At 49.8% G+C, this 26,465-nt stretch overlaps 36 non-coding genes and 4 pseudogenes across 36 annotated transcripts; all 40 read left to right on the top strand.

Annotated features, from left to right (window-relative positions):
• The first annotated feature begins 3,882 nt into the window (after window positions 1–3,882).
• On the top strand, window positions 3,883–4,046 carry LOC135023556 (U1 spliceosomal RNA). The gene has a single exon (XR_010220498.1). It is a non-coding gene; the product is annotated as a U1 spliceosomal RNA (small nuclear RNA).
• Window positions 4,047–4,198: 152 nt separating this feature from the next.
• On the top strand, window positions 4,199–4,340 carry LOC135023617 (U1 spliceosomal RNA; annotated as a pseudogene).
• Window positions 4,341–5,032: 692 nt separating this feature from the next.
• Window positions 5,033–5,196, top strand: LOC135023516 (U1 spliceosomal RNA). Its single transcript, XR_010220460.1, has one exon. It is a non-coding gene; the product is annotated as a U1 spliceosomal RNA (small nuclear RNA).
• A 152-nt stretch (window positions 5,197–5,348) lies between these two features.
• Window positions 5,349–5,511, top strand: LOC135023793 (U1 spliceosomal RNA). Its single transcript, XR_010220696.1, has one exon. It is a non-coding gene; the product is annotated as a U1 spliceosomal RNA (small nuclear RNA).
• A 674-nt stretch (window positions 5,512–6,185) lies between these two features.
• Window positions 6,186–6,350, top strand: LOC135023676 (U1 spliceosomal RNA). Its single transcript, XR_010220615.1, has one exon. It is a non-coding gene; the product is annotated as a U1 spliceosomal RNA (small nuclear RNA).
• A 152-nt stretch (window positions 6,351–6,502) lies between these two features.
• On the top strand, window positions 6,503–6,665 carry LOC135023653 (U1 spliceosomal RNA). Its single transcript, XR_010220593.1, has one exon. It is a non-coding gene; the product is annotated as a U1 spliceosomal RNA (small nuclear RNA).
• Window positions 6,666–7,339: 674 nt separating this feature from the next.
• LOC135023561 (U1 spliceosomal RNA) lies at window positions 7,340–7,503 on the top strand. Its single transcript, XR_010220503.1, has one exon. It is a non-coding gene; the product is annotated as a U1 spliceosomal RNA (small nuclear RNA).
• A 152-nt stretch (window positions 7,504–7,655) lies between these two features.
• On the top strand, window positions 7,656–7,818 carry LOC135023804 (U1 spliceosomal RNA). Its single transcript, XR_010220706.1, has one exon. It is a non-coding gene; the product is annotated as a U1 spliceosomal RNA (small nuclear RNA).
• Window positions 7,819–8,492: 674 nt separating this feature from the next.
• On the top strand, window positions 8,493–8,656 carry LOC135023525 (U1 spliceosomal RNA). Its single transcript, XR_010220469.1, has one exon. It is a non-coding gene; the product is annotated as a U1 spliceosomal RNA (small nuclear RNA).
• Window positions 8,657–8,808: 152 nt separating this feature from the next.
• On the top strand, window positions 8,809–8,971 carry LOC135023730 (U1 spliceosomal RNA). The gene has a single exon (XR_010220656.1). It is a non-coding gene; the product is annotated as a U1 spliceosomal RNA (small nuclear RNA).
• A 675-nt stretch (window positions 8,972–9,646) lies between these two features.
• LOC135023597 (U1 spliceosomal RNA) lies at window positions 9,647–9,810 on the top strand. The gene has a single exon (XR_010220538.1). It is a non-coding gene; the product is annotated as a U1 spliceosomal RNA (small nuclear RNA).
• Window positions 9,811–9,962: 152 nt separating this feature from the next.
• LOC135023721 (U1 spliceosomal RNA) lies at window positions 9,963–10,125 on the top strand. Its single transcript, XR_010220648.1, has one exon. It is a non-coding gene; the product is annotated as a U1 spliceosomal RNA (small nuclear RNA).
• A 671-nt stretch (window positions 10,126–10,796) lies between these two features.
• On the top strand, window positions 10,797–10,960 carry LOC135023595 (U1 spliceosomal RNA). The gene has a single exon (XR_010220536.1). It is a non-coding gene; the product is annotated as a U1 spliceosomal RNA (small nuclear RNA).
• A 152-nt stretch (window positions 10,961–11,112) lies between these two features.
• Window positions 11,113–11,275, top strand: LOC135023720 (U1 spliceosomal RNA). The gene has a single exon (XR_010220647.1). It is a non-coding gene; the product is annotated as a U1 spliceosomal RNA (small nuclear RNA).
• A 671-nt stretch (window positions 11,276–11,946) lies between these two features.
• LOC135023670 (U1 spliceosomal RNA) lies at window positions 11,947–12,111 on the top strand. The gene has a single exon (XR_010220610.1). It is a non-coding gene; the product is annotated as a U1 spliceosomal RNA (small nuclear RNA).
• A 152-nt stretch (window positions 12,112–12,263) lies between these two features.
• Window positions 12,264–12,410, top strand: LOC135023694 (U1 spliceosomal RNA; annotated as a pseudogene).
• Window positions 12,411–13,100: 690 nt separating this feature from the next.
• Window positions 13,101–13,264, top strand: LOC135023524 (U1 spliceosomal RNA). Its single transcript, XR_010220468.1, has one exon. It is a non-coding gene; the product is annotated as a U1 spliceosomal RNA (small nuclear RNA).
• Window positions 13,265–13,416: 152 nt separating this feature from the next.
• On the top strand, window positions 13,417–13,579 carry LOC135023782 (U1 spliceosomal RNA). Its single transcript, XR_010220689.1, has one exon. It is a non-coding gene; the product is annotated as a U1 spliceosomal RNA (small nuclear RNA).
• Window positions 13,580–14,253: 674 nt separating this feature from the next.
• Window positions 14,254–14,417, top strand: LOC135023555 (U1 spliceosomal RNA). The gene has a single exon (XR_010220497.1). It is a non-coding gene; the product is annotated as a U1 spliceosomal RNA (small nuclear RNA).
• Window positions 14,418–14,569: 152 nt separating this feature from the next.
• Window positions 14,570–14,732, top strand: LOC135023714 (U1 spliceosomal RNA). Its single transcript, XR_010220641.1, has one exon. It is a non-coding gene; the product is annotated as a U1 spliceosomal RNA (small nuclear RNA).
• A 671-nt stretch (window positions 14,733–15,403) lies between these two features.
• Window positions 15,404–15,567, top strand: LOC135023485 (U1 spliceosomal RNA). The gene has a single exon (XR_010220430.1). It is a non-coding gene; the product is annotated as a U1 spliceosomal RNA (small nuclear RNA).
• A 152-nt stretch (window positions 15,568–15,719) lies between these two features.
• LOC135023692 (U1 spliceosomal RNA) lies at window positions 15,720–15,882 on the top strand. The gene has a single exon (XR_010220621.1). It is a non-coding gene; the product is annotated as a U1 spliceosomal RNA (small nuclear RNA).
• Window positions 15,883–16,556: 674 nt separating this feature from the next.
• On the top strand, window positions 16,557–16,720 carry LOC135023603 (U1 spliceosomal RNA). The gene has a single exon (XR_010220544.1). It is a non-coding gene; the product is annotated as a U1 spliceosomal RNA (small nuclear RNA).
• A 152-nt stretch (window positions 16,721–16,872) lies between these two features.
• On the top strand, window positions 16,873–17,035 carry LOC135023690 (U1 spliceosomal RNA). Its single transcript, XR_010220619.1, has one exon. It is a non-coding gene; the product is annotated as a U1 spliceosomal RNA (small nuclear RNA).
• A 671-nt stretch (window positions 17,036–17,706) lies between these two features.
• On the top strand, window positions 17,707–17,870 carry LOC135023528 (U1 spliceosomal RNA). Its single transcript, XR_010220471.1, has one exon. It is a non-coding gene; the product is annotated as a U1 spliceosomal RNA (small nuclear RNA).
• A 152-nt stretch (window positions 17,871–18,022) lies between these two features.
• Window positions 18,023–18,185, top strand: LOC135023689 (U1 spliceosomal RNA). The gene has a single exon (XR_010220618.1). It is a non-coding gene; the product is annotated as a U1 spliceosomal RNA (small nuclear RNA).
• Window positions 18,186–18,859: 674 nt separating this feature from the next.
• On the top strand, window positions 18,860–19,023 carry LOC135023594 (U1 spliceosomal RNA). The gene has a single exon (XR_010220535.1). It is a non-coding gene; the product is annotated as a U1 spliceosomal RNA (small nuclear RNA).
• Window positions 19,024–19,175: 152 nt separating this feature from the next.
• LOC135023745 (U1 spliceosomal RNA) lies at window positions 19,176–19,317 on the top strand (annotated as a pseudogene).
• Window positions 19,318–20,008: 691 nt separating this feature from the next.
• On the top strand, window positions 20,009–20,173 carry LOC135023618 (U1 spliceosomal RNA). Its single transcript, XR_010220557.1, has one exon. It is a non-coding gene; the product is annotated as a U1 spliceosomal RNA (small nuclear RNA).
• Window positions 20,174–20,325: 152 nt separating this feature from the next.
• LOC135023652 (U1 spliceosomal RNA) lies at window positions 20,326–20,488 on the top strand. The gene has a single exon (XR_010220592.1). It is a non-coding gene; the product is annotated as a U1 spliceosomal RNA (small nuclear RNA).
• Window positions 20,489–21,162: 674 nt separating this feature from the next.
• On the top strand, window positions 21,163–21,326 carry LOC135023546 (U1 spliceosomal RNA). Its single transcript, XR_010220488.1, has one exon. It is a non-coding gene; the product is annotated as a U1 spliceosomal RNA (small nuclear RNA).
• A 152-nt stretch (window positions 21,327–21,478) lies between these two features.
• LOC135023622 (U1 spliceosomal RNA) lies at window positions 21,479–21,641 on the top strand. The gene has a single exon (XR_010220561.1). It is a non-coding gene; the product is annotated as a U1 spliceosomal RNA (small nuclear RNA).
• A 671-nt stretch (window positions 21,642–22,312) lies between these two features.
• LOC135023586 (U1 spliceosomal RNA) lies at window positions 22,313–22,476 on the top strand. Its single transcript, XR_010220527.1, has one exon. It is a non-coding gene; the product is annotated as a U1 spliceosomal RNA (small nuclear RNA).
• Window positions 22,477–22,628: 152 nt separating this feature from the next.
• Window positions 22,629–22,770, top strand: LOC135023744 (U1 spliceosomal RNA; annotated as a pseudogene).
• A 692-nt stretch (window positions 22,771–23,462) lies between these two features.
• Window positions 23,463–23,627, top strand: LOC135023668 (U1 spliceosomal RNA). Its single transcript, XR_010220608.1, has one exon. It is a non-coding gene; the product is annotated as a U1 spliceosomal RNA (small nuclear RNA).
• Window positions 23,628–23,779: 152 nt separating this feature from the next.
• On the top strand, window positions 23,780–23,942 carry LOC135023651 (U1 spliceosomal RNA). The gene has a single exon (XR_010220591.1). It is a non-coding gene; the product is annotated as a U1 spliceosomal RNA (small nuclear RNA).
• Window positions 23,943–24,617: 675 nt separating this feature from the next.
• Window positions 24,618–24,781, top strand: LOC135023554 (U1 spliceosomal RNA). The gene has a single exon (XR_010220496.1). It is a non-coding gene; the product is annotated as a U1 spliceosomal RNA (small nuclear RNA).
• Window positions 24,782–24,933: 152 nt separating this feature from the next.
• Window positions 24,934–25,096, top strand: LOC135023642 (U1 spliceosomal RNA). The gene has a single exon (XR_010220582.1). It is a non-coding gene; the product is annotated as a U1 spliceosomal RNA (small nuclear RNA).
• A 671-nt stretch (window positions 25,097–25,767) lies between these two features.
• On the top strand, window positions 25,768–25,931 carry LOC135023484 (U1 spliceosomal RNA). The gene has a single exon (XR_010220429.1). It is a non-coding gene; the product is annotated as a U1 spliceosomal RNA (small nuclear RNA).
• A 152-nt stretch (window positions 25,932–26,083) lies between these two features.
• On the top strand, window positions 26,084–26,246 carry LOC135023732 (U1 spliceosomal RNA). The gene has a single exon (XR_010220658.1). It is a non-coding gene; the product is annotated as a U1 spliceosomal RNA (small nuclear RNA).
• The last annotated feature ends 219 nt before the right edge of the window (window positions 26,247–26,465 follow it).

Genomic DNA, 26,465 nt, shown 5'->3' with positions numbered 1-26,465 from the left:
ACAAATCACACCGTACAACTTGTGATCTGAACCCAGTTAACAGCATGATAACAGAAGGAGCCTCTGAAAAGATGGCTCACAACAACAATAACCCGATTTTTGTAACAATAACTATGTACAAGTAATGCAGACAATCCGCACTTGGGATGGGCGCCCAGCATCACTACGGACTATGAGAAATAGAATTATCGGTAAGTAAATTCTTATTTTCTCTAACGTCCTAGTGGATGCTGGGGACTCCGAAAGGACCATGGGGATTATACCAAAGCTCCCAACCGGGCGGGAGAGTGCGGATGACTCTGCAGCACCGAATGAGAGAACTCCAGGTCCTCCTCAGCCAGGGTATCAAATTTGTAGAATTTAGCAAACATGTTTTCCCCTGACCAAGTAGCTGCTCGGCAAAGTTGTAAAGCGGAGACCCCTCGGGCAGCCGCCCAAGATGAGCCCACTTTCCGTGTGGAATGGGCTTTTACAGATTTTGGCTGTGGCAGGCCTGCCACAGAATGTGCAAGCTGAATTGTACTACAAATCCAACGAGCAATCGTCTGCTTAGAAGCAGGAGCACCCAGCTTGCTGGGTGCATACAGGATAAACAGCGAATCAGATTTTCTGACTCCAGCCGTCCTGGAAACATATATTTTCAGGGCCCTGACTACGTCCAGCAACTTGGAATCCTCCAAGTCCCTAGTAGCCGCAGGCACCACATATGAAAAATTAGGTAAGGGCTTTTATAGGATAAAGCCGCCAATTCTGAGACACGATCTACAGAGAGCCAACGTAAAAAATAACAATGTTTATTAATAAAACATATAAAAAGATTAATTGTCAAATAACCGGTGAAAAATATATATATATAAATATATATAAGAACATTCTACCTTTGAGAAAGTCACGTGAACGTGACGAAACGCGTCAGGACCCGCCCCTATCCACACTCAGCTCAGGTGAAATCTTCCAGGTGTTCCTTGGTCCCCGCTGCACCCTCCGTCTACAGCATCCGACATCAGCGGCTTCAGCGCACACGCCGCCACGACCGGGTTGTGAGAGAGACGGTCCATTCCTTTCCGCTGCACAGCGTATATGGGCATTGCAGGACATTGAAGCCGAGGACGCTCGGCTCTTACCAGCCCATTTTGGAAAGGTATTGAATATCAATTTCAACTGAGGGACTTTTTTATTCATTAGGATCCTACCAACACACCTGGTATTTATCAACTATCTAACAAGTGAATCACGGAACTTTTCACCCCAATAAGCTGAGTCATTACAATATACCACTAGTTCACGTCTAGTGACTGTTCTTATATATATTTGTATATATTTTTCACCGGTTATTTGACAATTAATCTTTTTATATGTTTTATTAATAAACATTGTTATTTTTTACGTTGGCTCTCTGTACATCATGTTTCGTTCCTGATATTCAGCGCAGCCGTTTGTTCTTTTTCTATGCTATCACCACAATACTACACATAGTATTCCGGCAAGCGCAGACTATCAGGAACATAAAATTGTGATTATTTAATTCTATGAAACACGTATTGGTTTTCACTTTTTATTTTGATGATTAGGCGCTCGTTTGTTGCAGTTTTTTGTTTTGGTCAATTCTGAGACACGCCTGGCTGAAGCCAGGGCTAACAGCATTACCACTTTCCATGTGAGATATTTTAAGTCCACAGTGGTGAGTGGTTCAAACCAATGTGATTTTAGGAATCCCAAAACTACATTGAGATCCCAAGGTGCCACTGGAGGCACAAAAGGAGGCTGTATATGCAGTACTCCCTTGACAAACGTCTGAACTTCAGGAACAGAAGCCAGTTCTTTTTGGAAGAATATTGACAGGGCCAAAATTTGAACCTTAATGGACCCTAATTTGAGGCCCATAGACAGTCCTGTTTGCAGGAAATGCAGGAAACGACCCAGTTGAAATTCCTCTGTAGGGGCCTTCCTGGCCTCGCACCACGCAACATATTTACGCCAAATACGGTGATAATGTTGTATGGTTACATCCTTCCTGGCTTTGATCAGGGTAGGGATGACTTCATCCGGAATGCCTTTTTCCTTCAGGATCCGGCGTTGAACCGCCATGCCGTCAAACGCAGCCGCGGTAAGTCTTGGAACAGACATGGTCCCTGCTGGAGCAGGTCCTTTCTTAGAGGTAGAGGCCACGGGTCTTCCGTGAGCATCTCTTGAATTTCCGGGTACCAAGTCCTTCTTGGCCAATCCGGAGCCACGAGTATAGTCTTTACTCCTCTCCTTCTTATGATTCTCAGTACTTTTGGTATGAGAGGAAGAGGAGGGAACACATACACTGACTGGTACACCCACGGTGTTACCAGAGAGTCCACAGCTATTGCCTGAGGGTCCCTTGACCTGGCGCAATATCTGTCCAGTTTTTTGTTGAGGCGGGACGCCATCATGTCCACCCTTTGGTTTTTCCCAACGGTTCACAATCATGTGGAAGACTTCTGGGTGAAGTCCCCACTCCCCCGGGTGAAGATCGTGTCTGCTGAGGAAGTCTGCTTCCCAGTTGTCCACTCCCGGAATGAACACTGCTGACAGTGCTATCACATGATTCTCCGCCCAGCGAAGAATCCTTGCCACTTCCATCATTGCCCTCCTGCTTCTTGTGCCGCCCTGTCTGTTTACGTGGGCGACTGCCGTGATGTTGTCCGACTGGATCAACACCGGCTGACCCTGAAGCAGAGGTCTTGCCTGACTTAGGGCATTGTAAATGGCCCTTAGTTCCAGGATATTTATGTGAAGTGACGTTTCCATGCTTGACCACAAGCCCTGGAAATTTCTTCCCTGTGTGACTGCTCCCCAGCCTCTCAGGCTGGCATCCGTGGTCACCAGGACCCAATCCTGAATGCCGAATCTGCGGCCCTCTAGGTTATGAGCACTCTGTAACCACCACAGGAGAGACACCCTTGTCCTTGGAGACAGGGTTATCCGCTGATGCATTTGAAGATGCGATCCGGACCAATTGTCCAGCAGATCCCACTGAAAAGTTCTTGCGTGGAATCTGCCGAATGGAATCGCTTCGTAAGAAGCCACCATCTTTCCCAGGACCCTTGTGCATTGATGTACTGACACTTGGCCTGGTCTTAGGAGGTTCCTGACTAGGTCGGATAACTCCTTGGCTTTCTCCTCCGGGAGAAACACCTTTTTCTGTACTGTGTCCAGAATCATCCCTAGGAACAGCAGACGTGTCGTCGGAATCAGCTGCGATTTTGGAATATTTAGAATCCATCCGTGCTGTCGTAGTACTACTTGAGATAGTGCTACTCCGACCTCTAACTGTTCTCTGGACCTTGCCTGCTTACTTTGTGCCTTCCAATGCACAATGCAAACTACAGGTAGTGCTGCAGGGCCCACACCCTTTTACTTGCCGTACAGAGCAGCTCTGGAGCTGTTACAGTGCCCAGCTGCTGCAAGAAATCAGCTTGAATGCTTCAGGGGCTGGGGCATAGCCAACATGAGCCCCACACCGAAGGAGGGTGGAGGTGTTTAATGCGAACTAGGGGTCATCCAAGCGCCGCAAAAGGCCGCCATGCCCTGCACGCCCCTTTTCTCTTTTCATATGCAGACGAGGGTTGAAGCCAACTTTGACCCACTGCTTGGATGACATCACCGTATGCAAATCCATCTGCTGCAGGCCTTCCCCCAGGAATGCTTGCACTAGTTGTTGCATTTGGTTTGTTGTTTGGGGGTGCTTCATTATTAGGCAGCCTTCTGCCCTCCCATGTTCATCTGAAAATATGTGTTCTCCCTGCAGTTGTTGTCCCCAGATGAGAGTTCCCTTGTGCTGCCTCAGTTGAATCTCCTTTACTTGACAGAGATGTGCCTGAGCAGCGGCCCTCCCCAGCCCTATCCCAAATCATACTTATTTTGCATAGGAGATACCATGGTCATGAAGATTGTTCTCCCAGGGTGAGGTTCATTCATTGCATTCTGGGTATGCTGACCCCTGTGATTTCCCCAAATGTGGGAAACTCGACTGCATTATTTGTGGTAGTGGGGGACTGTGTTTGTGCTTTCCTCTGGTCAGCTCTGGTAAAAGTCAGATTTATTTGTCTCAGATCTTCCTCTAGCCTTGTTCTTCTTTCGAGAGTTCCCTTGTGCTGCCTCAGTTGGATCTCCTTCACTTGACAGGGGGGTACCCGAGCAGCGACCCTCCCCAGCTCTAGCCCAACTTCTACTTACCTGGCAGGTGAGATACTATGATCATGTAGGTGCTTCTCCCAGGGCAAGGCTCACCCATTGCACTCTGGGTGTGCTGCTCCTGCGATTTCCCCAAATGTGGGAAACTTGACTGCATAATTTGTGTTTCCCCTGGTCGGCTCTCATATAATTCAGATCTCTTTGTCTCAGGTCTCTCTCCAGCCTAGTTTGCTGTCTGTTTCAACTTCTCTTTTCTTGAGCCGCTCCCTTCTATGCCCTTGCGCACTATCCTGACTTCTCCCGTCTGCTTACTTTGTGCCTTCCAATGCACAATGCAAACTACAGGTAGTGCTGCAGGGCCCACACCCTTTTACTTGCCGTTCAGAGCAGCTCTGGAGCTGTTACAGTGCCCAGCTGCTGCAAGAAATCAGCTTGAATGCTTCAGGGGCTGGGGCATAGCCAACATGAGCCCTACACCGAAGGAGGGTGGAGGTGTTTAATGCGAACTAGGGGTCTTCCAAGCGCCGCAAAAGGCCGCCATGCCCTGCACGCCCCTTTTCTCTTTTCATATGCAGACGAGGGTTGAAGCCAACTTTGACCCACTGCTTGGATGACATCACCATATGCAAATCCATCTGCTGCAGGCCTTCCCCCAGGAATGCTTGTACTAGTTGTTGCATTTGGTTTGTTGTTTGGGGGTGCTTCAGTATTAGGCAGCCTTCTGCCCTCCCATGTTTATCTGGAAATATGTGTTCTCCCTGCAGTTGTTGTCCCCAGATGAGAGTTCCCTTGTGCTGCCTCAGTTGAATCTCCTTTACTTGACAGAGATGTGCCTGAGCAGCGGCCCTCCCCAGCCCTATCCCAAATCATACTTATTTTGCATAGGCGATACCATGGTCATGAAGATTGTTCTCCCAGGGTGAGGTTCATTCATTGCATTCTGGGTATGCTGACCCCTGTGATTTCCCCAAATGTGGGAAACTCGACTGCATTATTTGTGGTAGTGGGGGACTGTGTTTGTGCTTTCCTCTGGACAGCTCTGGTAAAAGTCAGATTTATTTGTCTCAGATCTTCCTCTAGCCTTGTTCTTCTTTCGAGAGTTCCCTTGTGCTGCCTCAGTTGGATCTCTTTCACTTGACAGGGGGGTGCCAGAGCAGCGACCCTCCCCAGCTCTAGCCCAACTCCTACTTACCTGCCAGGTGAGATACTTTGATCATGAAGGTGCTTCTCCCAGGGCAAGGCTCACCCATTGCACTCTGGGTGTGGTGCCCCTGCGATTTCCCCAAATGTGGGAAGCTTGACTGCATAATTTGTGTTTCCCCTGGTCGGCTCTCGTATAATTCAGATCTCTTTGTCTCAGGTCTCTCTCCAGCCTAGTTTGCTGTCTGTTTCCACTTCTTTTTTCATGAGCCCCTCCCTTTTATACCCTTGTGCACTATCCTGACTTCTCCTCCTGTCTGCTTACTTTGTGCCTTCCAATGCACAATGCAAACTACAGGTAGTGCTGCAGGGCCCACACCCTTTTACTTGCCGTACAGAGCAGCTCTGGAGCTGTTACAGTGCCCAGCTGCTGCAATAAATCAGCTTGAATGCTTCAGGGGATGGGGCATGGCCAACATGAGCCCCACACCAAAGGAGGGTGGGGGTGTTTAATGCGAACTAGGGGTCATCCAAGCACCGCAAAAGGCCGCCATGCCCTGCACGCCCCTTTTCTCTTTTCATATGCAGATGAGGGTTGAAGCCAACTTTGACCCACTGCTTGGATGACATCACCGTATGCAAATCCGTCTTCTGCAGAACTTCCCCCAGGAATGCTTGCACTAGTTGTTGCATTTGGTTTATTGTTTGGGGGTGCTTCAGTATTAGGCAGCCTTCTGCCCTCCCATGTTCATCTGAAAATATGTGTTCTCCCTGCAGTTGTTGTCCCCAGATGAGAGTTCCCTTGTGCTGCCTCAGTTGAATCTCCTTTACTTGACAGAGTTGTGCATGAGCAGCGGCCCTTTCCAGCCCTATCCCAAATCATACTTATTTTGCATAGGAGATATCATGGTCATGAAGATTACTCTCCCAGGGTGAGGTTCATTCATTGCATTCTGGGTATGCTGACCCCTGTGATTTCCCCAAATGTGGGAATCGCGACTGCTTTATTTGTTGGTAGTGGGGGACTGTGTTTGTGTTTTCCTCTGGTCAGCTCTGGTAAAAGTCAGATTTCTTTGTTTCAGATCTTCCTCTAGCCTTGTTCTTCTTTCGAGAGTTTCCTTGTGCTGCCTCAGTTGGATCTCCTTCACTTGACATTGGGGTGCCCGAGCAGCGACCCTCCCCAGCTCTAGCCCAACTCCTACTTACCTGCCAGGTGAGATACTATGATCATGAAGGTGCTTCTCCCAGGGCAAGGCTCACCCATTGCACTCTGGGTGTGCTGCCCCTGCGATTTCCCCAAATGTGGGAAACTTGACTGCATAATTTGTGTTTCCCCTGGTCAGGTCTCGTATAATTCAGATCTCTTTGTCTCAGGTCTCTCTCCAGCCTAGTTTGCTGTCTGTTTCAACTTCTCTTTTCTTGAGCCGCTCCCTTTTATACCCTTGTGCACTATCCTGACTTCTCCTCCTGTCTGCTTACTTTGTGCCTTCCAATGCACAATGCAAACTACAGGTAGTGCTGCAGGGCCCACACCATTTTACTTGCCTTACAGAACAGCTCTGGAGCTGTTACAGTGCCAAGCTGCTGCAAGAAATCAGCTTGAATGCTTCAGGGGATGGGGCATGGCCAACATGAGCCCCACACCGAAGGAGGGTGGGGGTGTTTAATGCGAACTAAGGGTCATCCAAGCGCCGCAAAAGGCCGCCATGCCCTGCATACCCCTTTTCTCTTTTCATATGCAGATGAGGGTTCCAGCCAACTTTGGCCCACTGCTTGGATGACATCACCGTATGCAATTCCGTCTTCTGCAGAACTTCCCCCAGGAATGCTTGTACTAGTTGTTGCATTTGGTTTGTTGTTTGGGGGTGCTTCAGTATTAGGCAGCCTTCTGCCCTCCCATGTTCATCTGAAAATATGTGTTCTCCCTGCAGTTGTTGTCCCCAGATGAGAGTTCCCTTGTGCTGCCTCAGTTGAATCTCCTTTACTTGACAGAGATGTGCATGAGCAGCGGCCCTCCCCAGCCCTATCCCAAATCATACTTATTTTGCATAGGAGATACCATGGTCATGAAGATTGTTCTCCCAGGGTGATATTCATTCATTGCATTTTGGGTATGCTGACCCCTGTGATTTCCCCAAATGTGGGAAACTCGCCTGCATTATTTGTGGTAGTGGGGGACTGTGTTTGTGCTTTCCTCTGGTCAGCTCTGGTAAAAGTCAGATTTCTTTGTCTCAGATTTTCCTCTAGCCTTGTTCTTCTTTCGAGAGTTCCCTTGTGCTGCCTCAGTTGGATCTCCTTCACTTTACAGGGGGGTACCCGAGCAGCGACCCTCCCCAACTCTCGCCCAACTCCTACTTACCTGCTAGGTGAGATACTATGATCATGAAGGTGCTTCTCCCAGGGCAAGGCTCACCCATTGCACTCTGGGTGTGCTGCTCCTGCCATTTCCTGAAATGTGGGAAACTTGACTGCATAATTTGTGTTTCCCCTGGTCGGCTCTCGTATAATTCAGATCTCTTTGTCTCAGGTCTCTCTCCAGCCTAGTTTGCTGTCTGTTTCCACTTCTCTTTTCTTGAGCCGCTCCCTTCTATGCCCTTGCGCACTATCCTGACTTCTCCTCCTTTCTGCTTACTTTGTGCCTTCCAACGCACAATGCGAACTACAGGTAGTGCTGCAGGGCCCACACCCTTTTACTTGCCTTACAGAGCAGCTCTGGAGCTGTTACAGTGCCCAGCTGCTGCAAGAAATCAGCTTGAATGCTTCAGGGGCTGGGGCATAGCCAACATGAGCCCCACACCGAAGGAGGGTGGAGGTGTTTAATGCAAACTAGGGGTCAGCCAAGTGCCGCAAAAGGCCACCATGCCCTGCACGCCCCTTTTCTCTTTTCATATGCAGACGAGGGTTGAAGCCAACTTTGACCCACTGCTTGGATGACATCACCATATGCAAATCTATCTGCTGCAGGCCTTCCCCCAGGAATGCTTGCATTAGTTGTTGCATTTGGTTTGTTGTTTGGGGGTGCTTCAGTATTAGGCAGCCTTCTGCCCTCCCATGTTCATCTGAAAATATGTGTTCTCCCTGCAGTTGTTGTCCCCAGATGAGAGTTCCCTTGTGCTGCCTCAGTTGAATCTCATTTACTTGACAGAGATGTGCCTGAGCAGCGGCCCTCCCCAGCCCTATCCCAAATCATACTTATTTTGCATAGGAGATACCATGGTCATGAAGATTGTTCTCCCAGGGTGATGTTCATTCATTGCATTCTGGGTATGCTGACCCCTGTGATTTCCCCAAATTTGGGAAACTCGACTGCATTATTTGTGGTAGTGGGGGACTGTGTTTGTGCTTTCCTCTGGTCAGCTCTGGTAAAAGTCAGATTTCTTTGTCTCAGATCTTCCTCTAGCCTTGTTCTTCTTTCGAGAGTTTCCTTGTGCTGCCTCAGTTGGATCTCCTTCACTTGACAGGGGGGTGCCCGAGCAGCGACCCTCCCAAGCTCTAGCCCAACTCCTACTTACCTGCCAGGTGAGATACTATAATCAGGAAGGTGCTTCTCCCAGGGCAAGGCTCACCCATTGCACTCTGGGTGTGCTGCTCCTACGATTTCCCCAAATGTGGGACACTTGACTGCATAATTTGTGTTTCCTCTGGTCGGCTCTCGTATAATTCAGATCTCTTTGTCTCAGGTCTCTCTCCAGCCTAGTTTGCTGTCTGTTTCCACTTTTTTTTTTTTCTTGAGCCCCTCCCTTCTATACCCTTGTGCACTATCCTGACCTCCTCCCGTCTGCTTACTTTGTGCCTTCCAATGCACAATGCAAACTACAGGTAGTGCTGCAGGGCCCACACCCTTTTACTTGCCTTACAGAGCAGCTCTGGAGCTGTTACAGTGCCCAGCTGCTGCAAGAAATCAGCTTGAATGCTTCATGGGATGGGGCATGGCCAACATGAGCCCCACACCAAAGGAGGGTGGGGGTGTTTAATGCGATCTAGGGGTCATCCAAGCAGCGCAAAAGGCCGCCATGCCCTGCACGCCCCTTTTCTCTTTTCATATGCAGATGAGGTTTGAAGCCAACTTTGACCCACTGCTTGGATAACATCACCATATGCAAATCCATGTGCTGCAGGCCTTCCCCCAGGAATGCTTGCACTAGTTGTTGCATTTGGTTTGTTGTTTGGGGGTGCTTCAGTATTAGGCAGCCTTCTGCCCTCCCATGTTCATCTGAAAATATGTGTTCTCCCTGCAGTTGTTGTCCCCAGATGAGAGTTCCCTTGTGCTGCCTCAGTTGAATTTCCTTTACTTGACAGAGATGTGCCTGAGCAGCGGCCCTCCCCAGCCCTATCCCAAATCATACTTATTTTGCATAGGAGACACCATGGTCATGAAGATTGTTCACCCAGGGTGAGGTTCATTCATTGCATTCTGGGTATGCTGACCCCTGTGATTTCCCCAAATGTGGGAAACTCGCCTGCATTATTTGTGGTAGTGGGGGACTGTGTTTGTGTTTTCCGCTGGTCAGCTCTGGTAAAAGTCAGATTTCTTTGTCTCAGATCTTCCTCTAGCCTTGTTCTTCTTTCGAGAGTTCCATTGTGCTGCCTCAGTTGTATCTCCTCCACTTGACAGGGGGGTGCCCGAGCAGCGACCCTCCCCAGCTCTAGCCCAACTCCTACTTACCTGCCAGGTGAGATACTATGATCTTGAAGGTGCTTCTCCCAGGGCAAGGCTCACCCATTGCACTCTGGGTGTGCTGCTCCTGCGATTTCCCCAAATGTGGGAAACTTGACTGCATAATTTGTGTTTCCCCTGGTCGGCTCTCGTATAATTCAGATCTCTTTGTCTCAGGTCTCTCTCCAGCCTAGTTTGCTGTCTGTTTCAACTTCTCTTTTCTTGAGCCGCTCCCTTCTATGCCCTTGCGCACTATCCTGACTTCTCCAGTCTGCTTACTTTGTGCCTTCCAATGCACAATGCTAACTACAGGTAGTGCTGCAGGGCCCACACCCTTTTACTTGCCGTTCAGAGCAGCTCTGGAGCTGTTACAGTGCCCAGCTGCTGCAATAAATCAGCTTGAATGCTTCAGGGGATGGGGCATGGCCAACATGAGCCCCACACCAAAGGAGGGTGGGGGTGTTTAATGCGTACTAGGGGTCATCCAAGCACCGCAAAAGGCCGCCATGCCCTGCACGCCCCTTTTCTCTTTTCATATGCAGATGAGGTTTGAAGCCAACTTTGACCCACTGCTTGGATAACATCACCATATGCAAATCCATGTGCTGCAGGCCTTCCCCCAGGAATGCTTGCACTAGTTGTTGCATTTGGTTTGTTGTTTGGGGGTGCTTCAGTATTAGGCAGCCTTCTGCCCTCCCATGTTCATCTGAAAATATGTGTTCTCCCTGCAGTTGTTGTCCCCAGATGAGAGTTCCCTTGTGCTGCCTCAGTTGAATTTCCTTTACTTGACAGAGATGTGCCTGAGCAGCGGCCCTCCCCAGCCCTATCCCAAATCATACTTATTTTGCATAGGAGACACCATGGTCATGAAGATTGTTCACCCAGGGTGAGGTTCATTCATTGCATTCTGGGTATGCTGACCCCTGTGATTTCCCCAAATGTGGGAAACTCGCCTGCATTATTTGTGGTAGTGGGGGACTGTGTTTGTGTTTTCCGCTGGTCAGCTCTGGTAAAAGTCAGATTTCTTTGTCTCAGATCTTCCTCTAGCCTTGTTCTTCTTTCGAGAGTTCCATTGTGCTGCCTCAGTTGTATCTCCTCCACTTGACAGGGGGGTGCCCGAGCAGCGACCCTCCCCAGCTCTAGCCCAACTCCTACTTACCTGCCAGGTGAGATACTATGATCTTGAAGGTGCTTCTCCCAGGGCAAGGCTCACCCATTGCACTCTGGGTGTGCTGCTCCTGCGATTTCCCCAAATGTGGGAAACTTGACTGCATAATTTGTGTTTCCCCTGGTCGGCTCTCGTATAATTCAGATCTCTTTGTCTCAGGTCTCTCTCCAGCCTAGTTTGCTGTCTGTTTCAACTTCTCTTTTCTTGAGCCGCTCCCTTCTATGCCCTTGCGCACTATCCTGACTTCTCCAGTCTGCTTACTTTGTGCCTTCCAATGCACAATGCTAACTACAGGTAGTGCTGCAGGGCCCACACCCTTTTACTTGCCGTTCAGAGCAGCTCTGGAACTGTTACAGTGCCCAGCTGCTGCAATAAATCAGCTTGAATGCTTCAGGGGATGGGGCATGGCCAACATGAGCCCCACACCAAAGGAGGGTGGGGGTGTTTAATGCGAACTAGGGGTCATCCAAGCACCGCAAAAGGCCGCCATGCCCTGCACGCCCCTTTTCTCTTTTCATATGCAGATGAGGGTTGAAGCCAACTTTGACCCACTGCTTGGATGACATCACCGTATGCAAATCCGTCTTCTGCAGAACTTCCCCCAGGAATGCTTGCACTAGTTGTTGCATTTGGTTTGTTGTTTGGGGGTGCTTCAGTATTAGGCAGCCTTCTGCCCTCCCATGTTCATCTGAAAATATGTGTTCTCCCTGCAGTTGTTGTCCCCAGATGAGAGTTCCCTTGTGCTGCCTCAGTTGAATCTCCTTAACTTGACAGAGATGTGCATGAGCAGCGGCCCTCCCCAGCCCTATCCCAAATCATACTTATTTTGCATAGGAGATACCATGGTCATGAAGATTACTCTCCCAGGGTGAGGTTCATTCATTGCATTCTGGGTATGCTGACCCCTGTGATTTCCCCAAATGTGGGAAACGCGACTGCTTTATTTGTTGGTAGTGGGGGACTGTGTTTGTGTTTTCCTCTGGTCAGCTCTGGTAAAAGTCAGATTACTTTGTTTCAGATCTTCCTCTAGCCTTGTTCTTCTTTCGAGAGTTTCCTTGTGCTGCCTCAGTTGGATCTCCTTCACTTGACAGGGGGGTGCCCGAGCAGCGACCCTCCCCAGCTCTAGCCCAACTCCTACTTACCTGCCAGGTGAGATACTATGATCATGAAGGTGCTTCTCCCAGGGCAAGGCTCACCCATTGCACTCTGGGTGTGCTGCCCCTGCGATTTCCCCAAATGTGGGAAACTTGACTGCAAAATTTGTGTTTCCCCTGGTCAGGTCTCGTATAATTCATATCTCTTTGTCTCAGGTCTCTCTCCAGCCTAGTTTGCTGTCTGTTTCAACTTCTCTTTTCTTGAGCCGCTCCCTTTTATACCCTTGTGCACTATCCTGACTTCTCCTCCTGTCTGCTTACTTTGTGCCTTCCAATGCACAATGCAAACTACAGGTAGTGCTGCAGGGCCCACACCCTTTTACTTGCCTTACAGAACAGCTCTGGAGCTGTTACAGTGCCAAGCTGCTGCAAGAAATCAGCTTGAATGCTTCAGGGGATGGGGCATGGCCAACATGAGCCCCATACCGAAGGAGGGTGGGGGTGTTTAATGCGAACTAAGGGTCATCCAAGCAGCGCAAAAGGCCGCCATGCCCTGCATACCCCTTTTCTCTTTTCATATGCAGATGAGGGTTCCAGCCAACTTTGGCCCACTGCTTGGATGACATCAACGTATGCAATTCCGTCTTCTGCAGAACTTCCCCCAGGAATGCTTGTACTAGTTGTTGCATTTGGTTTGTTGTTTGGGGGTGCTTCAGTATTAGGCAGCCTTCTGCCCTCCCATGTTCATCTGAAAATATGTGTTCTCCCTGCAGTTGTTGTCCCCAGATGAGAGTTTCCTTGTGCTGCCTCAGTTGAATCTCCTTTACTTGACAGAGATGTGCATGAGCAGCGGCCCTCCCCAGCCCTATCCCAAATCATACTTATTTTGCATAGGAGATACCATGGTCATGAAGATTGTTCTCCCAGGGTGAGGTTCATTCATTGCATTTTGGGTATGCTGACCCCTGTGATTTCCCCAAATGTGTGAAACTCGACTGCATTATTTGTGGTAGTGGGGGACTGTGTTTGTGCTTTCCTCTGGTCAGCTCTGGTAAAAGTCAGATTTCTTTGTCTCAGATTTTCCTCTAGCCTTGTTCTTCTTTCGAGAGTTCCCTTGTGCTGCCTCAGTTGGATCTCCTTCACTTTACAGGGGGGTACCCAAACAGCGACCCTCCCCAACTCTCGCCCAACTCCTACTTACCTGCTAGGTGAGATACTATGATCATGAAGGTGCTTCTCCCAGGGCAAGGTTCACCCATTGCACTCTGGGTGTGCTGCTCCTGCGATTTCCCGAAATGTGGGAAACTTGACTGCATAATTTGTGTTTCCCCTGGTCGGCTATCGTATAATTCAGATCTCTTTGTCTCAGGTCTCTCTCCAGCCTAGTTTGCTGTCTGTTTCCACTTCTCTTTTCTTGAGCCGCTCCCTTCTATGCCCTTGCGCACTATCCTGACTTCTCCGCCTTTCTGCTTACTTTGTGCCTTCCAACGCACAATGCGAACTACAGGTAGTGCTGCAGGGCCCACACCCTTTTACTTGCCTTACAGAGCAGCTCTGGAGCTGTTACAGTGCCCAGCTGCTGCAAGAAATCAGCTTGAATGCTTCAGGGGCTGGGGCATAGCCAACATGAGCCCCACACCGAATGAGGGTGGAGGTGTTTAATGCAAACTAGGGGTCAGCCAAGTGCCGCAAAAGGCCACCATGCCCTGCACGCCCCTTTTCTCTTTTCATATGCAGACGAGGGTTGAAGCCAACTTTGACCCACTGCTTGGATGACATCACCATATGCAAATCTATCTGCTGCAGGCCTTCCTCCTGGAATGCTTGCACTAGTTGTTGCATTTGGTTTGTTGTTTGGGGGTGCTTCAGTATTAGGCAGCCTTCTGCCCTCCCATGTTCATCTGAAAATATGTGTTCTCCCTGCAGTTGTTGTCCCCAGATGAGAGTTCCCTTGTGCTGCCTCAGTTGAATCTCCTTTACTTGACAGAGATGTGCCTGAGCAGCGGCCCTCCCCAGCCATATCCCAAATCATACTTATTTTGCATAGGAGATACCATTGTTATGAAGATTGTTCTCCCAGGGTGCGGTTCATTCATTGCACTCTGGGTATGCTGACCCCTGTGATTTCCCCAAATGTGGGAAACTCGACTGCATTATTTGTGGTAGTGGTGGACTGTGTTTGTGCTTTCCTCTGGTCAGCTCTGGTAAAAGTCAGATTTCTTTGTCTCAGATCTTCCTCTAGCCTTGTTCTTCTTTCGAGAGTTCCTTTGTGCTGCCTCAGTTGGATCTCCTTCACTTGACAGGGGGGTGCCCGAGTAGCGACCCTCCCCAGCTCTAGCCCAACTCCTACTTACCTGCCAGGTGAGATACTATGATCATGAAGGTGCTTCTCCCAGGGCAAGGCTCACCCATTGCACTCTGGGTGTGCTGCCCCTGCGATTTCTCCAAATGTGGGAAACTTGACTGCATAATTTGTGTTTCCCCTGGTCGGCTCTCGTATAATTCAGATCTCTTTGTCTCAGGTCTTTCTCCAGCCTAGTTTGCTGTCTGTTTCCACTTCTCTTTTCTTGAGCCGCTCCCTTCTATGCCCTTGCGCACTATCCTGACTTCTCCCGTCTGCTTACTTTGTGCCTTCCAACGCACAATGCGAACTACAGGTAGTGCTGCAGGGCCCACACCCTTTTACTTGCCTTACAGAGCAGCTCTGGAGCTGTTACAGTGCCCAGCTGCTGCAAGAAATCAGCTTGAATGCTTCAGGGGCTGGGGCATAGCCAACATGAGCCCCACACCGAAGGAGGGTGGAGGTGTTTAATGCGAACTAGGGGTCATCCAAGCGCCGCAAAAGGCCGCCATGCCCTGCATAACCCTTTTCTCTTTTCATATGCAGATGAGGGTTCCAGCCAACTTTGGCCCACTGCTTGGATGACATCACCGTATGCAAATCCGTCTTCTGCAGACCTTCACCCAGGAATGCTTTTACTAGTTGTTGCATTTGGTTTGTTGTTTGGGGGTGCTTCAGTATTAGGCAGCCTTCTGTCCTCCCATGTTCATCTGAAAATATGTGTTCTCCCTGCAGTTGTTGTCCCCAGATGAGAGTTCCCTTGTGCTGCCTCAGTTGAATCTCCTTTACTTGACAGAGATGTGCCTGAGCAGCGGCCCTCCCCAGCCCTATCCCAAATCATACTTATTTTGCATAGGAGATACCATGGTCATGAAGATTGTTCTCCCAGGGTGAGGTTCATTCATTGCATTCTGGGTATGCTGACCCCTGTGATTTCCCCAAATTTGGGAAACTCGACTGCATTATTTGTGGTAGTGGGGGACTGTGTTTGTGCTTTCCTCTGGTGAGCTCTGGTAAAAGTCAGATTTCTTTGTCTCAGATCTTCCTCTAGCCTTGTTCTTCTTTCGAGAGTTTCCTTGTGCTGCCTCAGTTGGATCTCCTTCACTTGACAGGGGGGTGCCCGAGCAGCGACCCTCCCCAGCTCTAGCCCAACTCCTACTTACCTGCCAGGAGAGATACTATGATCTTGAAGGTGCTTCTCCCAGGGCAAGGCTCACCCATTGCACTCTGGGTGTGCTGCCCCTGCGATTTCCCCAAATGTGGGAAACTTGACTGCATAATTTGTGTTTCCCCTGGTCAGGTCTCGTATAATTCAGATCTCTTTGTCTCAGGTCTCTCTCCAGCCTAGTTTGCTGTCTGTTTCCACTTCTCTTTTCTTGAGCCGCTCCCTTCTATGCCCTTGCGCACTATCCTGACTTCTCCGCCTTTCTGCTTACTTTGTGCCTTCCAATGCACAATGCAAACTACAGGTAGTGCTGCAGGGCCCACACCCTTTTACTTGCCTTACAGAGCAGCTCTGGAGCTGTTACAGTGCCCAGCTGCTGCAAGAAATCAGCTTGAATGCTTCATGGGATGGGGCATGGCCAACATGAGCCCCACACCAAAGGAGGGTGGGGGTGTTTAATGCGATCTAGGGGTCATCCAAGCAGCGCAAAAGGCCGCCATGCCCTGCACGCCCCTTTTCTCTTTTCATATGCAGATGAGGGTTGAAGCCAACTTTGACCCACTGCTTGGATAACATCACCATATGCAAATCCATCTGCTGCAGGCCTTCCCCCAGGAATGCTTGCACTAGTTGTTGCATTTGGTTTGTTGTTTGGGGGTGCTTCAGTATTAGGCAGCCTTCTGCCCTCCCATGTTCATCTGAAAACATGTGTTCTCCCTGCAGTTGTTGTCCCCAGATAAGAGTTCCCTTGTGCTGCCTCAGTTGAATTTCCTTTACTTGACAGAGATGTGCCTGAGCAGCGGCCCTCCCCAGCCCTATCCCAAATCATACTTATTTTGCATAGGAGACACCATGGTCATGAAGATTGTTCACCCAGGGTGAGGTTCATTCATTGCATTCTGGGTATGCTGACCCCTGTGATTTCCCCAAATGTGGGAAACTCGCCTGCATTATTTGTGGTAGTGGGGGATTGTGTTTGTGTTTTCCGCTGGTCAGCTCTGGTAAAAGTCAGATTTCTTTGTCTCAGATCTTCCTCTAGCCTTGTTCTTCTTTCGAGAGTTCCATTGTGCTGCCTCAGTTGGATCTCCTTCACTTGACAGGGGGGTGCCCGAGCAGCGACCCTCCCCAGCTCTAGCCCAACTCCTACTTACCTGCCAGGAGAGATACTATGATCTTGAAGGTGCTTCTCCCAGGGCAAGGCTCACCCATTGCACTCTGGGTGTGCTGCCCCTGCGATTTCCCCAAATGTGGGAAACTTGACTGCATAATTTGTGTTTCCCCTGGTCGGCTCTCGTATAATTCAGATCTCTTTGTCTCAGGTCTCTCTCCAGCCTAGTTTGCTGTCTGTTTCCACTTCTCTTTTCTTGAGCCGCTCCCTTCTATGCCCTTGCGCACTATCCTGACTTCTCCCGTCTGCTTACTTTGTGCCTTCCAACGCACAATGCGAACTACAGGTAGTGCTGCAGGGCCCACACCCTTTTACTTGCCTTACAGAGCAGCTCTGGAGCTGTTACAGTGCCCAGCTGCTGCAAGAAATCAGCTTGAATGCTTCAGGGGCTGGGGCATAGCCAACATGAGCCCCACACCGAAGGAGGGTGGAGGTGTTTAATGCGAACTAGGGGTCATCCAAGCGCCGCAAAAGGCCGCCATGCCCTGCATAACCCTTTTCTCTTTTCATATGCAGATGAGGGTTCCAGCCAACTTTGGCCCACTGCTTGGATGACATCACCGTATGCAAATCCGTCTTCTGCAGACCTTCACCCAGGAATGCTTTTACTAGTTGTTGCATTTGGTTTGTTGTTTGGGGGTGCTTCAGTATTAGGCAGCCTTCTGTCCTCCCATGTTCATCTGAAAATATGTGTTCTCCCTGCAGTTGTTGTCCCCAGATGAGAGTTCCCTTGTGCTGCCTCAGTTGAATCTCCTTTACTTGACAGAGATGTGCCTGAGCAGCGGCCCTCCCCAGCCCTATCCCAAATCATACTTATTTTGCATAGGAGATACCATGGTCATGAAGATTGTTCTCCCAGGGTGAGGTTCATTCATTGAATTCTGGGTATGCTGACCCCTGTGATTTCCCCAAATTTGGGAAACTCGACTGCATTATTTGTGGTAGTGGGGGACTGTGTTTGTGCTTTCCTCTGGTCAGCTCTGGTAAAAGTCAGATTTCTTTGTCTCAGATCTTCCTCTAGCCTTGTTCTTCTTTCGAGAGTTTCCTTGTGCTGCCTCAGTTGTATCTCCTTCACTTGACAGGGGGGTGCCCGAGCAGCGACCCTCCCAAGCTCTAGCCCAACTCCTACTTACCTGCCAGGTGAGATACTATAATCAGGAAGGTGCTTCTCCCAGGGCAAGGCTCACCCATTGCACTCTGGGTGTGCTGCTCCTACGATTTCCCCAAATGTGGGAAACTTGACTGCATAATTTGTGTTTCCTCTGGTCGGCTCTCGTATAATTCAGATCTCTTTGTCTCAGGTCTCTCTCCAGCCTAGTTTGCTGTCTGTTTCCACTTCTTTTTTCTTGAGCCCCTCCCTTCTATACCCTTGTGCACTATCCTGACTTCTCCTCCCGTCTGCTTACTTTGTGCCTTCCAATGCACAATGCAAACTACAGGTAGTGCTGCAGGGCCCACACCCTTTTACTTGCCTTACAGAGCAGCTCTGGAGCTGTTACAGTGCCCAGCTGCTGCAAGAAATCAGCTTGAATGCTTCATGGGATGGGGCATGGCCAACATGAGCCCCACACCAAAGGAGGGTGGGGGTGTTTAATGCGATCTAGGGGTCATCCAAGCAGCGCAAAAGGCCGCCATGCCCTGCACGCCCCTTTTCTCTTTTCATATGCAGATGAGGGATGAAGCCAACTTTGACCCACTGCTTGGATAACATCACCATATGCAAATCCATCTGCTGCAGGCCTTCCCCCAGGAATGCTTGCACTAGTTGTTGCATTTGGTTTGTTGTTTGGGGGTGCTTCAGTATTAGGCAGCCTTCTGCCCTCCCATGTTCATCTGAAAATATGTGTTCTCCCTGCAGTTGTTGTCCCCAGATGAGAGTTCCCTTGTGCTGCCTCAGTTGAATTTCCTTTACTTGACAGAGATGTGCCTGAGCAGCGGCCCTCCCCAGCCCTATCCCAAATCATACTTATTTTGCATAGGAGACACCATGGTCATGAAGATTGTTCACCCAGGGTGAGGTTCATTCATTGCATTCTGGGTATGCTGACCCCTGTGATTTCCCCAAATGTGGGAAACTCGCCTGCATTATTTGTGGTAGTGGGGGACTGTGTTTGTGTTTTCCACTGGTCAGCTCTGGTAAAAGTCAGATTTCTTTGTCTCAGATCTTCCTCTAGCCTTGTTCTTCTTTCGAGAGTTCCATTGTGCTGCCTCAGTTGGATCTCCTCCACTTGACAGGGGGGTGCCCGAGCAGCGACCCTCCCCAGCTCTAGCCCAACTCCTACTTACCTGCCAGGTGAGATACTATGATCTTGAAGGTGCTTCTCCCAGGGCAAGGCTCACCCATTGCACTCTGGGTGTGCTGCTCCTGCGATTTCCCCAAATGTGGGAAACTTGACTGCATAATTTGTGTTTCCCCTGGTCGGCTCTCGTATAATTCAAATCTCTTTGTCTCAGGTCTCTCTCCAGCTAGTTTGCTGTCTGTTTCAACTTCTCTTTTCTTGAGCCGCTCCCTTCTATGCCCTTGCGCACTATCCTGACTTCTCCCGTCTGCTTACTTTGTGCCTTCCAATGCACAATGCAAACTACAGGTAGTGCTGCAGGGCCCACACCCTTTTACTTGCCGTTCAGAGCAGCTCTGGAGCTGTTACAGTGCCCAGCTGCTGCAATAAATCAGCTTGAATGCTTCAGGGGATGGGGCATGGCCAACATGAGCCCCACACCAAAGGAGGGTGGGGGTGTTTAATGCGAACTAGGGGTCATCCAAGCACCGCAAAAGGCCGCCATGCCCTGCACGCCCCTTTTCTCTTTTCATATGCAGATGAGGGTTGAAGCCAACTTTGACCCACTGCTTGGATGACTTCACTGTATGCAAATCCGTCTTCTGCAGAACTTCCCCCAGGAATGCTTGCACTAGTTGTTGCATTTGGTTTGTTGTTTGGGGGTGCTTCAGTATTAGGCAGCCTTCTGCCCTCCCATGTTCATCTGAAAATATGTGTTCTCCCTGCAGTTGTTGTCCCCAGATGAGAGTTCCCTTGTGCTGCCTCAGTTGAATCTCCTTTACTTGGCAGAGATGTGCATGAGCAGCGGCCCTCCCCAGCCCTATCCCAAATCATACTTATTTTGCATAGGAGATACCATGGTCATGAAGATTACTCTCCCAGGGTGAGGTTCATTCATTGCATTCTGGGTATGCTGACCCCTGCGATTTCCCCAAATGTGGGAAACGCGACTGCTTTATTTGTTGGTAGTGGGGGACTGTGTTTGTGTTTTCCTCTGGTCAGCTCTGGTAAAAGTCAGATTTCTTTGTTTCAGATCTTCCTCTAGCCTTGTTCTTCTTTCGAGAGTTTCCTTGTGCTGCCTCAGTTGGATCTCCTTCACTTGACAGGGGGGTGCCTGAGCAGCGACCCTCCCCAGCTCTAGCCCAACTCCTACTTACCTGCCAGGTGAGATACTATGATCATGAAGGTGCTTCTCCCAGGGCAAGGCTCACCCATTGCACTCTGGGTGTGCTGCCCCTGCGATTTCCCCAAATGTGGGAAACTTGACTGCATAATTTGTGTTTCCCCTGGTCAGGTCTCGTATAATTCAGATCTCTTTGTCTCAGGTCTCTCTCCAGCCTAGTTTGCTGTCTGTTTCCACATCTCTTTTCTTGAGCCGCTCCCTTCTATGCCCTTGCGCACTATCCTGACTTCTCCTCCTTTCTGCTTACTTTGTGCCTTCCAACGCACAATGCGAACTACAGGTAGTGCTGCAGGGCCCACACCCTTTTACTTGCCTTACAGAGCAGCTCTGGAGCTGTTACAGTGCCCAGCTGCTGCAAGAAATCAGCTTGAATGCTTCAGGGGCTGGGGCATAGCCAACATGAGCCCCACACCGAAGGAGGGTGGAGGTGTTTAATGCAAACTAGGGGTCAGCCAAGTGCCGCAAAAGGCCACCATGCCCTGCACGCCCCTTTTCTCATTTCATATGCAGACGAGGGTTGAAGCCAACTTTGACCCACTGCTTGGATGACATCACCATATGCAAATCTATCTGCTGCAGGCCTTCCCCCAGGAATGCTTGCACTAGTTGTTGCATTTGGTTTGTTGTTTGGGGGTGCTTCAGTATTGGGCAGCCTTCTGCCCTCCCATGTTCATCTGAAAATATGTGTTCTCCCTGCAGTTGTTGTCCCGAGATGAGAATTCCCTTGTGCTGCCTCAGTTGAATCTCCTTTACTTGACAGAGATGTGCCTGAGCAGCGGCCCTCCCCAGCCATATCCCAAATCATACTTATTTTGCATAGGAGATACCATTGTTATGAAGATTGTTCTCCCAGGGTGCGGTTCATTCATTGCACTCTGGGTATGCTGACCCCTGTGATTTCCCCAAATGTGGGAAACTCGACTGCATTATTTGTGGTAGTGGTGGACAGTGTTTGTGCTTTCCTCTGGTCAGCTCTGGTAAAAGTCAGATTTCTTTGTCTCAGATCTTCCTCTAGCCTTGTTCTTCTTTCGAGAGTTCCTTTGTGCTGCCTCAGTTGGATCTCCTTCACTTGACAGGGGGGTGCCCGAGCAGTGACCCTCCCCAGCTCTAGCCCAACTCCTACTTACCTGCCAGGTGAGATACTATGATCATGAAGGTGCTTCTCCCAGGGCAAGGCTCACCCATTGCACTCTGGGTGTGCTGCCCCTGCGATTTCCCCAAATGTGGGAAACTTGACTGCATAATTTGTGTTTCTCCTGGTCGGCTCTCGTATAATTCAGATCTCTTTGTCTCAGGTCTCTCTCCAGCCTAGTTTGCTGTCTGTTTCCACTTCTCTTTTCTTGAGCCGCTCCCTTCTATGCCCTTGCGCACTATCCTGACTTCTCCCGTCTGCTTACTTTGTGCCTTCCAATGCACAATGCGAACTACAGGTAGTGCTGCAGGGCCCACACCCTTTTACTTGCCTTACAGAGCAGCTCTGGAGCTGTTACAGTGCCCAGCTGCTGCAAGAAATCAGCTTGAATGCTTCAGGGGCTGGGGCATAGCCAACATGAGCCCCACACCGAAGGAGGGTGGAGGTGTTTAATGCGAACTAGGGGTCATCCAAGCGCCGCAAAAGGCCGCCATGCCCTGCATAACCCTTTTCTCTTTTCATATGCAGATGAGGGTTCCAGCCAACTTTGGCCCACTGCTTGGATGACATCACCGTATGCAAATCAGTCTTCTGCAGACCTTCACCCAGGAATGCTTTTACTAGTTGTTGCATTTGGTTTGTTGTTTGGGGGTGCTTCAGTATTAGGCAGCCTTCTGTCCTCCCATGTTCATCTGAAAATATGTGTTCTCCCTGCAGTTGTTGTCCCCAGATGAGAGTTCCCTTGTGCTGCCTCAGTTGAATCTCCTTTACTTGACAGAGATGTGCCTGAGCAGCGGCCCTCCCCAGCCCTATCCCAAATCATACTTATTTTGCATAGGAGATACCATGGTCATGAAGATTGTTCTCCCAGGGTGAGGTTCATTCATTGCATTCTGGGTATGCTGACCCCTGTGATTTCCCCAAATTTGGGAAACTCGCCTGCATTATTTGTGGTAGTGGGGGACTGTGTTTGTGTTTTCCACTGGTCAGCTCTGGTAAAAGTCAGATTTCTTTGTCTCAGATCTTCCTCTAGCCTTGTTCTTCTTTCGAGAGTTCCATTGTGCTGCCTCAGTTGGATCTCCTCCACTTGACAGGGGGGTGCCCGAGCAGCGACCCTCCCCAGCTCTAGCCCAACTCCTACTTACCTGCCAGGTGAGATACTATGATCTTGAAGGTGCTTCTCCCAGGGCAAGGCTCACCCATTGCACTCTGGGTGTGCTGCTCCTGCGATTTCCCCAAATGTGGGAAACTTGACTGCATAATTTGTGTTTCCCCTGGTCGGCTCTCGTATAATTCAAATCTCTTTGTCTCAGGTCTCTCTCCAGCCTAGTTTGCTGTCTGTTTCAACTTCTCTTTTCTTGAGCCGCTCCCTTCTATGCCCTTGCGCACTATCCTGACTTCTCCCGTCTGCTTACTTTGTGCCTTCCAATGCACAATGCAAACTACAGGTAGTGCTGCAGGGCCCACACCCTTTTACTTGCCGTTCAGAGCAGCTCTAGAGCTGTTACAGTGCCCAGCTGCTGCAATAAATCAGCTTGAATGCTTCAGGGGATGGGGCATGGCCAACATGAGCCCCACACCAAAGGAGGGTGGGGGTGTTTAATGCGAACTAGGGGTCATCCAAGCACCGCAAAAGGCCGCCATGCCCTGCACGCCCCTTTTCTCTTTTCATATGCAGATGAGGGTTGAAGCCAACTTTGACCCACTGCTTGGATGACTTCACTGTATGCAAATCCGTCTTCTGCAGAACTTCCCCCAGGAATGCTTGCACTAGTTGTTGCATTTGGTTTGTTGTTTGGGGGTGCTTCAGTATTAGGCAGCCTTCTGCCCTCCCATGTTCATCTGAAAATATGTGTTCTCCCTGCAGTTGTTGTCCCCAGATGAGAGTTCCCTTGTGCTGCCTCAGTTGAATCTCCTTTACTTGGCAGAGATGTGCATGAGCAGCGGCCCTCCCCAGCCCTATCCCAAATCATACTTATTTTGCATAGGAGATACCATGGTCATGAAGATTACTCTCCCAGGGTGAGGTTCATTCATTGCATTCTGGGTATGCTGACCCCTGTGATTTCCCCAAATGTGGGAAACGCGACTGCTTTATTTGTTGGTAGTGGGGGACTGTGTTTGTGTTTTCCTCTGGTCAGCTCTGGTAAAAGTCAGATTTCTTTGTTTCAGATCTTCCTCTAGCCTTGTTCTTCTTTCGAGAGTTTCCTTGTGCTGCCTCAGTTGGATCTCCTTCACTTGACAGGGGGGTGCCTGAGCAGCGACCCTCCCCAGCTCTAGCCCAACTCCTACTTACCTGCCAGGTGAGATACTATGATCATGAAGGTGCTTCTCCCAGGGCAAGGCTCACCCATTGCACTCTGGGTGTGCTGCCCCTGCGATTTCCCCAAATGTGGGAAACTTGACTGCATAATTTGTGTTTCCCCTGGTCAGGTCTCGTATAATTCAGATCTCTTTGTCTCAGGTCTCTCTCCAGCCTAGTTTGCTGTCTGTTTCCACATCTCTTTACTTGAGCCGCTCCCTTCTATGCCCTTGCGCACTATCCTGACTTCTCCTCCTTTCTGCTTACTTTGTGCCTTCCAACGCACAATGCGAACTACAGGTAGTGCTGCAGGGCCCACACCCTTTTACTTGCCTTACAGAGCAGCTCTGGAGCTGTTACAGTGCCCAGCTGCTGCAAGAAATCAGCTTGAATGCTTCAGGGGCTGGGGCATAGCCAACATGAGCCCCACACCGAAGGAGGGTGGAGGTGTTTAATGCAAACTAGGGGTCAGCCAAGTGCCGCAAAAGGCCACCATGCCCTGCACGCCCCTTTTCTCATTTCATATGCAGACGAGGGTTGAAGCCAACTTTGACCCACTGCTTGGATGACATCACCATATGCAAATCTATCTGCTGCAGGCCTTCCCCCTGGAATGCTTGCACTAGTTGTTGCATTTGGTTTGTTGTTTTGGGGGTGCTTCAGTATTGGGCAGCCTTCTGCCCTCCCATGTTCATCTGAAAATATGTGTTCTCCCTGCAGTTGTTGTCCCGAGATGAGAGTTCCCTTGTGCTGCCTCAGTTGAATCTCCTTTACTTGACAGAGATGTGCCTGAGCAGCGGCCCTCCCCAGCCATATCCCAAATCATACTTATTTTGCATAGGAGATACCATTGTTATGAAGATTGTTCTCCCAGGGTGCGGTTCATTCATTGCACTCTGGGTATGCTGACCCCTGTGATTTCCCCAAATGTGGGAAACTCGACTGCATTATTTGTGGTAGTGGTGGACTGTGTTTGTGCTTTCCTCTGGTCAGCTCTGGTAAAAGTCAGATTTCTTTGTCTCAGATCTTCCTCTAGCCTTGTTCTTCTTTCGAGAGTTCCTTTGTGCTGCCTCAGTTGGATCTCCTTCACTTGACAGGGGGGTGCCCGAGCAGCGACCCTCCCCAGCTCTAGCCCAACTCCTACTTACCTGCCAGGTGAGATACTATGATCATGAAGGTGCTTCTCCCAGGGCAAGGCTCACCCATTGCACTCTGGGTGTGCTGCCCCTGCGATTTCCCCAAATGTGGGAAACTTGACTGCATAATTTGTGTTTCCCCTGGTCGGCTCTCGTATAATTCAGATCTCTTTGTCTCAGGTCTCTCTCCAGCCTAGTTTGCTGTCTGTTTCCACTTCTCTTTTCTTGAGCCGCTCCCTTCTATGCCCTTGCGCACTATCCTGACTTCTCCCGTCTGCTTACTTTGTGCCTTCCAACGCACAATGCGAACTACAGGTAGTGCTGCAGGGCCCACACCCTTTTACTTGCCTTTCAGAGCAGCTCTGGAGCTGTTACAGTGCCCAGCTGCTGCAAGAAATCAGCTTGAATGCTTCAGGGGCTGGGGCATAGCCAACATGAGCCCCACACCGAAGGAGGGTGGAGGTGTTTAATGCGAACTAGGGGTCATCCAAGCGCCGCAAAAGGCCGCCATGCCCTGCATAACCCTTTTCTCTTTTCATATGCAGATGAGGGTTCCAGCCAACTTTGGCCCACTGCTTGGATGACATCACCGTATGCAAATAAGTCTTCTGCAGACCTTCACCCAGGAATGCTTTTACTAGTTGTTGCATTTGGTTTGTTGTTTGGGGGTGCTTCAGTATTAGGCAGCCTTCTGTCCTCCCATGTTCATCTGAAAATATGTGTTCTCCCTGCAGTTGTTGTCCCCAGATGAGAGTTCCCTTGTGCTGCCTCAGTTGAATCTCCTTTACTTGACAGAGATGTGCCTGAGCAGCGGCCCTCCCCAGCCCTATCCCAAATCATACTTATTTTGCATAGGAGATACCATGGTCATGAAGATTGTTCTCCCAGGGTGAGGTTCATTCATTGCATTCTGGGTATGCTGACCCCTGTGATTTCCCCAAATTTGGGAAACTCGACTGCATTATTTGTGGTAGTGGGGGACTGTGTTTGTGCTTTCCTCTGGTCAGCTCTGGTAAAAGTCAGATTTCTTTGTCTCAGATCTTCCTCTAGCCTTGTTCTTCTTTCGAGAGTTTCCTTGTGCTGCCTCAGTTGGATCTCCTTCACTTGACAGGGGGGTGCCCGAGCAGCGACCCTCCCAAGCTCTAGCCCAACTCCTACTTACCTGCCAGGTGAGATACTATAATCAGGAAGGTGCTTCTCCCAGGGCAAGGCTCACCCATTGCACTCTGGGTGTGCTGCTCCTACGATTTCCCCAAATGTGGGACACTTGACTGCATAATTTGTGTTTCCTCTGGTCGGCTCTCGTATAATTCAGATATCTTTGTCTCAGGTCTCTCTCCAGCCTAGTTTGCTGTCTGTTTCCACTTCTTTTTTCTTGAGCCCCTCCCTTCTATACCCTTGTGCACTATCCTGACTTCTCCTCCCGTCTGCTTACTTTGTGCCTTCCAATGCACAATGCAAACTACAGGTAGTGCTGCAGGGCCCACACCCTTTTACTTGCCTTACAGAGCAGCTCTGGAGCTGTTACAGTGCCCA

This window comes from Pseudophryne corroboree, unplaced genomic scaffold (genome assembly GCF_028390025.1).
Source record: "Pseudophryne corroboree isolate aPseCor3 unplaced genomic scaffold, aPseCor3.hap2 scaffold_400, whole genome shotgun sequence".
NCBI classification, from domain to species: Eukaryota; Metazoa; Chordata; class Amphibia; order Anura; family Myobatrachidae; genus Pseudophryne; species Pseudophryne corroboree.
The sequence above is the reverse complement of the archived record's forward strand: the minus strand, read 5'-3'. Positions and strand labels throughout refer to the sequence as shown.